At 36.1% G+C, this 12,776-nt stretch overlaps 1 protein-coding gene across 5 annotated transcripts in view; it reads left to right on the top strand.

Annotated features, from left to right (window-relative positions):
- The window catches only part of pard3aa (par-3 family cell polarity regulator alpha, a), a 900,153-nt gene that overhangs the window by 350,906 nt on the left and 536,471 nt on the right, over positions 1–12,776 (top strand). The gene's annotated exons all lie outside the window — the stretch shown is intronic.

Raw genomic sequence — 12,776 nt, forward strand, 5'->3', positions numbered from 1 at the left:
GCAGATGAAGTGAGTTGCTCATGATCTGAAGTTTATGTAGTCAGAAGTCCTAGGTCCAAAGCTGTAACCACTATACCACTCTACCTGCCAATGATATTAACCTTTGGTAAAACCTACAAATAGTATACAGTAAAGCATTTAGTTTAGTAGTACTTCTGCATCATCTGATTCACTGACAGCACAATAACTAAGACCTGTTGTCTTAGCCAAGTAACACTGCTAGTTTGCTATAAAGTGGAAGAATTTGTGTTTTTCTATTAGCTACCCAAGATATAAGATACAATAGGTTTATTGTTATATACACAGTAAAACACATGTTAAAACCATGTCATTAAAAATTCTTACTTTGCTTGCTTAATTTCATATACAAAGATAGAAAGTCAAAATAAGTATAAAAACAAATAGCAATTACAATTATAAGTTTACAAAATAAGGTGCACAGGGCCTGATGGCATCCTGCAGCAGTCAGTACCATTTATGCGGCTATGAGTTGTGGTTTGGATTGACTTTAACTTTTAGCATTGTTGTGGAGTCTGATTGCTTGTGGATAAAATCTACGTGTCAGTTTTGTGGTGCGTAATTTCACACTCCTGTAGTGCCTCCCTGAGGGAAGCAGTGAATAGCAATAGTTACTGAATGACTAAAGGTGCATGCAAGGCAGTGGAATAAAAAAGACACATGGTACAGTTAGATATTTTTATAAATCATGTTTTCTTGTTTTAAGCTCTCTTTAAAATGCATGCATTTGCCACATACTGTTGGGAAAATAAACTTGGTAGTTGTGACTAAAGCTTACAACATAAAGGAAATGTATGGTTGTCAAGTAATCTGTGAATACTTTAAACATGGTCTCCTCTTCTGAAGTAATGTTTGCTGTAAAAAGCCCAGGATTATTTTACACTGCTTTTTCCTGCTTAACAGAAACAATTCTTTTCCTCACAAAACTCACATGTTTCTCACGTACCAGCTCCATCACTATTTAATCATCACTGTGAAATTCTGCAAGTTTGGCTTTCATTACTTGTTCATATACTGTGAAGTAAGGTAATGAAGTTATAATGAGCTCATCCATGTGTGTTTTGTAATTCTTCATTCTTTATTGACTTCAAAATGTTTGATATTTCAGCTCATAAGAGAAATTTTATGTTGCAATATATTGCAATTTTTACAGTCTGATAAAAAATACATTGAAGAATTATAGGTTTATTTAAGTTGTGAATAATTTCCAAACAGTTATGGGAAACTTTTCAGCTTCTAAATTTTTTGGCCAAATAGAGGAGTTGATGGTTATCATGAAATCACTCCCTAAGTGTACAGTCATATGAAAAAGTTTGAGAACCCCTCTTAATTCTTTGGATTTTTGTTTATCGTTGGCTGAGCTTTCAAAGTAGCAACTTCCTTTTAATGTATGACATGCCTTATAGAAACAGTAGTATTTCAGCAGTGACATTAAGTTTATTAGATTAACAGAAAATATGCAATATGTACCATATCAAAATTAGACAGATGCATAAATTTGGGCATTAATTGAGCCTCCTTTTGCAAATATAACAGCATCTAGATGCCTCTTATTGACTTTGGTGAGTGTCTGGATTCTGGATGGAGGTATTGTTGACCATTCTTCCATACAAAATCTCTCCAGTTCAGTTAAATTTGATGGCTGCCGAGCATGGACAGCCTGCTTCAAATCATCCCATTGATATTCAAGTCAGGGGACTGTGACGGTCGTTCCAGAACATTGTGCTTCTCCATCTACATGAATGCCTTTGTAGATTTTGAACTGTGTTTTGGGTCATTGTCTTGTTGGAATATCCAACCCCTGCATAACTTCAACTTTGTGACTGATGCTTGAACATTATCCTGAAGAATTTGTTGATATTGGGTTGAATTCATCCGACCCTCAACTTTAACAAGGGCCCCAGACCCTGAACTAGCCACACAGCCCTACAGCATGATGGAACCTCCACCAAATTTGACAGTAGGTAGCAGGTGTTTTTCTTGGAAGGTGGTGTTCTTCTTCTGCCATACAAAGTGCTTTTTGTGATGACCAAATAACTCAATTTTTGCCTCATCAGTCCGAAAAACTTTGTTCCAAAATGAATCTGGCTTGTCTAAATGAGCATTTGCATACAACAAGCGACTCTGTTTGTGGCGTGAGTGCAGAAAGGACATCTTTCTCATTACCCTGCCATACAGATGTTCTTGTGCTGAATTGTAGAACGATGTACAGGTACACCATCTGCAGCAAGATGTTCTTGCAGGTCTTTGGCGGTAATCTCTGGGTTGTCTGTAACCATTCTCACAATCCTACGCATATGCCGCTCCTGTATTTTTCTTGGCCTGCCAGACCTGCTGGGTTTAACAGCAACTGTTCCTGTGGCCTTCCATTGCCTGATTCCATTCCTTAAACCATGATACTGAACATTCTTTGTTTTCAGATCTTAAAGAGAGTTGCTTTGAGGATCCCATGCTGTCACCCTTCACAGGAGAGTCAAAGGGAAGCACAACTTGCAACTGACCACCTTAAATACCTTTTCTCATGATTGGACACACCTGTCTTTGAAGTTCAAGGCTTAACAAGCGACTCCAATTACTTTGGTGTTGCCAGTAATTAGTATTGAGCAGATACATGCATTCAAATCAGCACAATTACAAGGGTACCCAAATTTTTGCACAGCCAGTTTTTCACATTTGATTTAATTTCATACAACTAAATACTGCTTCACTAAAAATCTTTGTTTCGGAAAACACCCCAGTAATCAGATGTTCCTAGGAAATGAAAGACATACCACTGTTATCTTTTTTTGTTGAAAGTAGAGTAAATTATTATGCAGGCTGAGAGAGGTTCCCAACCTTTTTCATATGATTGTAGGTTATTTATTTTATTTAAAGAGCCAAACATATTAACTAAATACAGTCCAACAAAAAATCAAATAATTTCATTCACAACCCATGAAACAAACACACTCAACTCCTGATTCTGAGACATAAAATACACATCTAAGGTAGTTTTTCACGTAGAATAAAACAGCAAGAACAATGTCAAGGTTCAATACTAGTCATTTGTGCTTAGCTTACACTTCTACTTAATAATGTAAATAAATAGCCAAATTGCTAACATTAATTTTATTTTAATTTTTTTCATTTTTATTACTATTTAATTTAATATTGTTTCTTTGTATCAGTATACTGCTGCTGGATTATGTGAATTTCCCCTTGGGATTAATAAAGTATCTAATCTATATATCTATCTATCTTATCTATCTATCTTATCTATCTATCTTATCTATCTATCTATCTATCTATCTATCTATCTATCTATCTATCTATCTATCTATCTATCTATCTATCTATCTATCTATCTATCTATCTATCTTCTAAAAAAATGGCTGACCAGATCAGTGTAAGAGGAGTTTGTTTTTTACAGTTTTAAATAGATAAGAACATGACATTCTTAATGAGTTATTGAGGTTAGATTAGAGTTCTTCCAGATGATTCAAATCTTCAGGTAGTGTGGTATAGAATTGCATTTTTGTATGGCTGGGATTTAAAAATAAATAAATAAATAATTGAAGGAAACGGGGTCTTAAATAGCAAGTCATTGAAAATTAAGGCAGATAAAGTTAGAGGCTAGAACTGGTCATTGATTATGAACGTGGTTAAATTGAAAACCTGTAGCCTCTGCAGTCCTCTAGGACTGGAGTTGGACAGCCCCGTTTTAAATCAGCACTGTCACATATAACTTTGTTTGTTAAATTACTCAAATATTATCCCTTTTGCTCAGCAAGTTCCCAGCAAACAGCAGACAATGACAATATTCAGCCGAAGTATTATCTATGGCTGTTGGCTCATAAATGTTTTAAAATAGTCAAAAAAGATTTTTTTGACTCAGTTGTACTAAACTGACAAGGCACATGTAATATTTTTTTCAGTTTCACTTCTAGCACAATTTTGTTTTTGCCTATTTTGTACTTTTAGGCATATTTTAGCATTATATAAAAACAGTTTTAAAAATGAGAAAGATAACAATGGTTTCAGCTTTCATCTTTCATCTGCTGGAATATTTGTGAAATTGTTTTGATAATCAGCATTTTATTTTGTCAGACTTCCTGTTGTATTTTAATGTAGCTCTTGGTGTCATTTTTGTCAAAGTAAATTTAGCCATTTCAGTATTTTCGTTTTTGCAAATGCAGCAGAGTACAAGATTTTTAGTAGCATCTGACTTTTTCTTTTATTGAAAACCGGGTCAATGTCAGATTGCACATTGAAACTGAGTGTCATTTAAGCTCTGATCTTCATAGAAGTATGTGATTGGTTTGTGAAATTGAACAGAGAAAGTGCTTCTGATCTCAGTGTCATTTAACAGCCAGGCACTTAAATATCATGAGAGTGGAGAAAAAATACATTGTGATGGTAATACCATCATCAAATTTCCCTAATTCAATATGTGATATGGATAATATACCACAAAAACTATTGAATGAACATTCATTTCAATGTCCATCTGTTTTCTAACGTGTGAGTCAATTTCAGGGAGCACTGAGCACAAATTAGGAAACAACCCTAAATATAATACAGTCATGTATAATAGCATGCGGTAAAAGAACATTTTACTGAAGAGTGGTCAAAATGGTTGCACTGTCACTGTCGCATCCCTTCTTGGAGTCTCCCTATTTGCCCTCCACACCTGTCTCATGCACATCATTTCTACCATCGATATAGTAGCTGCCCAGGTACTGTTTGCTAAGTTTAATTAATATGCCCTGAAGGCTAAGTAACAAAATTGTATAATAATAATTGAAAAAAGTGCTTAGGATGAAGTGCATTATACTGTATAACTATCAAATACGTAAATACAGGCTTTGTGGCCTAGTGGCTAGGCTTTGTCTGTAACCTTCATTCCCCATTTATAGACTTTCTATATGATTAATACAATTCTTGAAATGTACAGTATGAACAATAGTGTTATTCATTAATTTGAAGCCAACCTAATCACTTCATGATACAATAAGTTGAATAGTGTTGCATGGCATTTTTGTCTTCAAATCTTCAAACTGTCTGTTGAATGGCACATGATTTAGTGCCTAGATGAAACTATCTGTCTATCTATACTAATAAAAGGCAAAGCCCTCACTCACTCACTGACTCACTCACTCACTCACTCATCACTAATTGTCCAACTTCCCGTGTGGGTGGAAGGCTGAAATTTGGCAGGTTCATTCCTTACAGCTTCCTTACAAAAGTTGGGCAGGTTTTATATCGAAATTCTACGAGTAATGGTCATAACTGGAAGCTGTTTTCTCCATTTACTGTAATGGAGATGAGCTTCAACGCCGTGGGGGCGGAGTTTCGTGTGACATCATCACGCCTCCCACGTAATCACGCAGTACATAGAAAACCAGGAAGACCTCAAAAAAGCGCTGAAGAAAACATGCATTATATAATTGAGAAGGCAGCGAAACAATAAGAAGCGAGCGAGTGACATATACAACCATATTCATGAGTTCTGCTACTTCAGAAACAAAGCACGATGTAAACCTACACTTTAAATTAAGTTCATAGACAGGCTGCGCTGGCGTTTGTAATTTAGTGCCTGCCCATATAAGGCCGTCCGTCAGCGGCAATCCAATAGCAAACTGCCACGGGTAAATATTCACGGGTGAAGGACTGTGCTTATGGAGAGGAAGATGAGATGGTCAGGGTGGTGTTTGACACAAACTCAGCGAAACTGCGAGAGAAAGTTTTAAGTGCCAGGACTAAGGTAACATTAAATACAGCCATGGACATAGCACGAGATGGCACCAGCACAGCTGGGAACCTTCGATGCATGTACACCGAGTGGCTCACGTGAACTGGACGCAGTGCACAGATAAAAGCAACAGTTCCAAAGAGCTGAACAAAACCGAATTACACAATTGAAAAGGCAGCAAAAATATGAAGCGCCTGATACATACAAGCATATTCATAAATCCAACTACTGCGGAAACAAAGCACACGTTGGAAAAGTCAATGTCCCGCTAAAGGAAGACAGTGTAAAAAACCCGTGCATGCAGTGTGTCAGGTCTCAGATAAAGAAGAAGACGAGCTGTTTATTGATGCAGTAAGAAACGAATCGATGAATGAAACCTGTCATCTTTACAACGATTGACAAACACGGAATGTAACTTGAACACAACACATCCTACAAATACGAACCTGATTGAAAGAAATAATGATAATCAAATCCTTGATGACAGCAACACTCAGTAACACTCACAAAACAAATACTGTATATTGACAGTCATGTTACGTTATTTTTAAAATGTTCCCTTTTCTTTTCTAGCTTTTTAACACACTACTTCTCGCTGCATACGCGGTATATATATATATGTATATATATATATATCCCGATCTACATACTCGAATAATGGATACTTTATTCGCCATCAATGATTGTTTTGGTAAAGCCATACTCAGTGTATTCATTAGATGAACGGTAAAAAGTAAGGCGAGGGAGGATGACTTATTGAGGCATGCAGGCTGTAGTCTGCGTCAACTCTATCTGAATTGCGCGATCACATTTGAAAAATATATCTTTTCAAGTTCTATTTAGTCCATATGTGTCAAACTCAAGGGCGCGGGCCACATCCGCCCGCGTGTAATTATATCCGCCCGAGATCATTTTATATACTGTATTATTGTTATTAATGGCCGGGTATATGAAGCGCTGGTAACACAATAAACTACAGATCCCATAATGCAGCGCTTCAGCTGCCTTGCCAACACTTACCACGTTAATCAAGTCTAGCTTATGATGCTGCAAGTTATTGCGAAGCTAGCTCACACGATGCTGAAGAGAAAAGTTGATTCTGAAAATAGAGCCTTTAAAACCGATGGGAGGCTGAGTATATGTTTACTGAACCCGTGTGTCTCATTTGTGGAGCTAATGTGGCTGTAATTACAGAATTTAATCTAAGACGGCACTATGAGACAAAACATCAGGGTAACCTGAATGCAATGCAGAAGATACAGAAAGCAGAATAATTAAATAAGAATCTGACACTTCAGCGGACGTTTTACCGTGCACAATCACAAAGTGATTTCAAGTGAAGCTGCTTTTATGGGAGACACAAATGCACCAGTGCAATTTGCCCCACTTTCCCTGTTGCCAAGTAATGTTAAACCAAGTCATCACTACGGTGTTCCCAAATCGCACTTTGCTGATAAACTGAGCGCACTGAGTTTGCACGGCGCTTTGGTGACTTTGAAGAACAAAAAAAGTCCGTCTACATGCGGCTCGAACCTTGTGCATGTTTGGTAGCACATATCTGTGTGAGAAGCTCTTCTCAGTGATAAAGACTAACAAAACAGCACACAGGAGTCGCCTCACTGATGAGCACCTGCAATCCATCCTGAGAATCTCCACAACACAGAACCTCACACCAAACAGAAACGAACCTGTGGCCAAAAAAGATGCCAGGCGTCCAGCTCTAAAATGACATATGAGCAAAGACAACTGAATGATTTGATTTGTTATTGCTGAAAGGAACACATTTTATTTATATTTCTAGGTTTTGTTATGCAGCATGTTCATATTTGAATTTGTATAATTTTGACAGGATATATTTTTATGGAGAGCAAAATCTTTTGGGATATTTAAAATCTAAGTTTACTTTTTATATAAAATTACATAAGAGTAAAGAAATTTGAATGTTTGTTCTTTTAACGTTTACTTTATTTCTAACTTGTATAATTTAGACAGGATATATTTTTATGGAGAGCAAAATATTATAAGTTGTTTAAGGTTTGAGTTGATTTATTCACGAATAATATTCCTGTCTGTTTTACCATTCCTACCAAAGATATTTCTGTCGACTAAATAAAAATTCCTTCTATTTAAAATTTAAATAGAACTTGAACAAATCGATAGTTCATAATATCCACGCAGACTTGCACGTAAGAGCGGAGTTATCCGTTTTAACAAGCAGCGTATTGCACTGATACGAAATAGCTGTGTGTGTATATATGTAGATATGTATGTATATGTATATATGTTTATATATATGTGTGTGTGTGTGTATATATGTAGTATATATATATGTATGTATATATGTGTGTGTGTATATGTATAGATATGTATATATATATGTTTATGTGTGTGTGTGTGTGTAAATATATATATATATATATATATATATGACAGCAACAATCATCACTCACAACAGTGACAAAACAATTACATTGACAATCATGTTACGTTAATTTCAAAATGTTTCCTTTTCTTTTTCATTGCTTCTTTAACACACTACTTCTCCGCTGCGAAGCGCGGGTATTTTGCTAGTCTAATATATAATTAAACGCTAAGGCCTCTGATTGGTTTGGCTTTGGTGACACAATGAAGGAGGAAGTGCAAGCTTGAGACACACCAGAAGGAATAAAGGTGAATGAGGCATGCTCAGAGTGTCACTTTCAAAGATGGAAAGTGTTGAATCAGACGGGCAGTGAGAGAGGTGCCTTAAAAATATTGAGCAAATCTCAGAAGCAAGACTTTATGGGAGTGCCAGTTAAGAGACATTCACACACATGAATAAAGAGGAAAGGTACACATAGGGCAAGAGAGAGCAGACTTTTTTTTTTTTTAATTATTCAACAACCTTCCTTGTACAGGTACCTTGGCTCATATTATATAATTAGTCTAGGGGTTTATGATAGTACAGTAGTTTACATTGCTGTCTCACAGCTTTAATGATGTGGTTTTAAATTACCACCCATTCACTGACACTGTGTAGTTTGCATTTTCTGTCTGTGTCTATGTTGGTCTTTGTCCATGTTTAGTGTCATCATCCCTCCTCATCCTGAAGTTGTGTATGTTAATTAGTACACTAACCTGGTGTGTTGTGAGTGACTGATGTGTGTGTAAGTGTGTAGTTTAGGATATGAACCCTATTAAATGTTAGTTCCTGCCTTGCATCCAAGACAGTAAAGATGGGCTCTAGCCTTCTGTGACCTCAAATTCATTTAAATGGGGTTAAGTAAATGGATATTGGTCTGCATAATTGATATTTTCTTGGATAAAGTGAATAATTAGATATGTTTTATGTATATACTCATTCAGGATTAGAAATCTGTCTGTTTTCTCAAAACAATTTACCCATTACATGGTCTATAACAGTAGTCCATGACAGATGGTTCTAAAGCTTTGGGATGTGTAAGGAAACCAGAATATCATGGAATGGTACATACAAATATGGGGGTGAAGTGCAAACCCAGGTTTGTTGGTGCTGTAAGACACTATAGAATCAGTAAATATTCAGTAAATGTTCAGCACAGTAAAATGATTTAATATGCCTATTTTGGGAATTTTCTTACTGATAGCAGAGGAATTTTTAAATGTAGCCTAATTTCAGTCAATTTTCTGTTTGCAGTGCTTTTAGTATATATGTATGTACATGCATATTGTTCTATGTATGCTTGTATTGTATGCATGTGGGTGAGTATTTTTATTTTTACACATATACTGTATATTCAATTGTATATATAAAATTATTGAGAGTGAACCTGCAGAGTTACTAATCAGAAATTCTAACATAAAAGCAGATAGGTAACTGATTTTTTTTCCTTTTTATTTTCCCTTGAAATGTGTAAAGCATTTGGACTCCCCTGTGATTGGTCTCCTGAGGTGTCCTGTATTTAGAGCAATCCTTCCCACACACTCCTCTCTCCCAGCTGTTATGGTGCTAACTCCACAGTGGCATCAATAATAAACCGAGCCTGTAAGATACCAATAAAAACAGGTTTGTGTCTGTCTCGTACCTGCACTTGCACAGGGAATTGTAAATGGCATCAAGAGCAGCTGACATTTCAGGCTCATTAAGAATGTCAGGCACTCAAAGGCATTAAGAAGAAGAAGAAAATCTAACCCCCACAATCGCAAGCCTACTGGACTTGCTGCTGAGATTTAAGACATACAGTTAAACAGCAAGAGTTTTATCTTGTAAGTAACCTTTGTTCCATCACTCTGTTGAGAATTGCTAATCGCAGGTTTCAGATTTAAAGCCCCAATTTGTTTTTTCTCCTCCTTGGCTCTTCACCTGCTAAACTAGTGCTTCCACATTTTATCATAAAAGATGCTTACCTGCCAAAAACCACAGTCTTGCTGTACAATTTCTTCTGTTTTTTTTTATTGTCCATATTGGATCAACTATAGAGAAATGTGTAGTTCTGCTCAGGTCAATAAATCAGTTTTGTGGAGAATGCAGTTAATTCTCTGCTGCATGGTTTATTCAGTCTTAACATAAAGCTCAATGTTGCTCATTTAAGTTGTTTGTTATTTTTACTCCTTACCACAAGTTATGCTGTCATAAAGGTTCTTTAGTGTCAGGATCATCTATGACATTTTTGATGCCTAGCCCTGGTGTTTATGGGGGCATCTCTCTGTGTTTGTAAGCTTAAGATTGTTATATATTTAGCCTCCATTTAATTTATGCTTTTACAGTATAAACAATGTGGCCTGCCCGGTCTTAAAAAGCTCTCATTTTACCTATTGGTAACATTACCTCAGAAGTCTGAAGTTGAACCACATTGTTTTCTGTACACATAATCGTTTTTTTAACTGGTTTCTTCCAGTTTTATATAGTAAAGTAAATCACAAAGAATAAAAGCATATCTTTCTTACATTGACCTCATAAAATCTTGTCAGCGCAGAATTCACGCATCCCTGGCAGCAATGAACAAAAAACAAGAACCATCCCTGAATGGCATGATTTGCATACATACTGTTCCTATAATATGTTATTTCATTGCAGAAAAGCAATGCGTTGTCTGATTGTGATCTTGTCAATTTCAAATTTTACTTTGTGAAGTACAGAACTTTTTTTTACATTTCACATGTTATTAGCTACCTGTTTTAAAATATTTAATGGTTGCATTTTTGTTCACCTTTGTGATTATTAATCAGGTTCCATTTTTCTCTGTTCTTGGTGAGGATTCAGCAAGAATATAACTTTCTGGCAGCAACCCGTGTGAGGCAGATGCCAGTCTGAAAAGTGCACCAGTTCATTTAATTTTGTATATTCTTGAAAATGTATTAAATGTGTATACTGTATGCAGAGTATACCTCAATGCCATATTAATTAAATTTGGGTATGAAAGTGCTTGTGAGCTATATAGATAAGTCATTGTGCACATGTTGTGTGGTAAATGCACAGTGTCTTCGACTAAGTTAATACATTTGTCTTCCAGGGAAATGTTGTGGAGCCAGCTGGCTCACCCTTTTTAATAAGTACTAAGTTCAGAAGAAATATTTGCTTGATGATGCTGAACAGAAAGCGAAACAAAAGTCTTACTGGTTAGGCCAGAGCTCCTTTTGGAAGTCTGCTCATTCTGCTATGAGACTACCCCGCTGGGAGTGTCATTCATCTATGGATGTTGGACAAGAAGAGTCAGTTTCCCTTACTGGGATCTTTCCCTGGGCTCTGGGAGGAAAAAGAGACAAAATCATCAGTTATAGCGCTCCCTTGTGTGCCTGGGTGGCAGTACTTAACCTCTCATGAGCCCAGAAGGTGATCCTTCGGCCTGCAGCATGACAACAGACACTTAGAACATTCCAGTGTTTGCCTGATTGTGAGTGGTTCCTCAAATAATTATTTAAATTATCTATTCTGAATTTGAAATACTTGTGTTTTAAGCGTATTTTTTTCAGAGCAGTGGCCTTGATGTCATGTGTCTATGCAATGGATAATCCCCTGCATTAAATTTCTTCTTGACATTTTTGCTCAATACTGAGAAACTTCTATTAGGAGTGTCCTGAAAGGTGATTTTTGTATTTCATTGATTGAATTGGTTATGGATTCTGTTGTTAAACCTTTATACTTAGTCTGTATTTCCTTAACAACTTACAGTTTGTCATTCTGTCATATTTTTATCTTTTTTATGTCATTGCTCTGATGTGTAAGGTACCAAAACTAAATATTTAATCACCTAAGTAAAATGTGGAAACATCAACAGAGATAACAAGTATAAAGTCTCCGGTATGACTTTACATTTGAGTGGTTTATTTCTGCTATTTTAGTCACTTTTCAAAGTAACTGATTTTCATGTGAAAATCTTGACACTATTGACATCATGTGTTGCTTTTTGTCTCATAGTGATGTCCAGTGACATTTTTAAAATCTTATTTAGTATATACTTTATTATAGATGTATCCTCTCGCTTCTGTACTTCATGTGTCTTTGACAATTTTTATTTTTAAATTTTAGAAAATTTGTAATATTTTATTTTTTGTTTAATTAATTTTATGAATAGGTTTATAGAGCCATTAATGTCACATGTACGTAGCACAGAGGAATTCATAGTTCTCTTGCTTGTTGATCAGCATATGCATCACCACTGTACAGCACCTTGCTGAATGAGTAAAACTACCTTACCTTGAAACTTCTGTCTTCTTTAATTGACAATCTCAGATTGTATGTGTCATTAACAGACAAATATAATAACATTGCAATATCTATATATATATATAAAATTCTTTTCGCATTTGAGACGGAAATTGCATATGACCCCGCGAAACGGAAATTATGTATGACTACAGAACATACACAGAACATATTGTAATACAGGAACTAATCACTTCGTTTGTGGACGCCATTTTTATATCATCTTTACGAAGTGTTATTATTTGTATGAGTGCTATTTTTGCAAACACGACGATCTTTCCCATAGAAGTGCACCCCGCATCGCCCTCTCCCAGCCCTCCTCTCTGGACTCCAGCACTGAGCCGTCCACTGCCAGGCGCGTTC

Source organism: Polypterus senegalus, chromosome 5 (genome assembly GCF_016835505.1).
Source record: "Polypterus senegalus isolate Bchr_013 chromosome 5, ASM1683550v1, whole genome shotgun sequence".
In the NCBI taxonomy this organism is placed as follows: Eukaryota; Metazoa; Chordata; class Cladistia; order Polypteriformes; family Polypteridae; genus Polypterus; species Polypterus senegalus.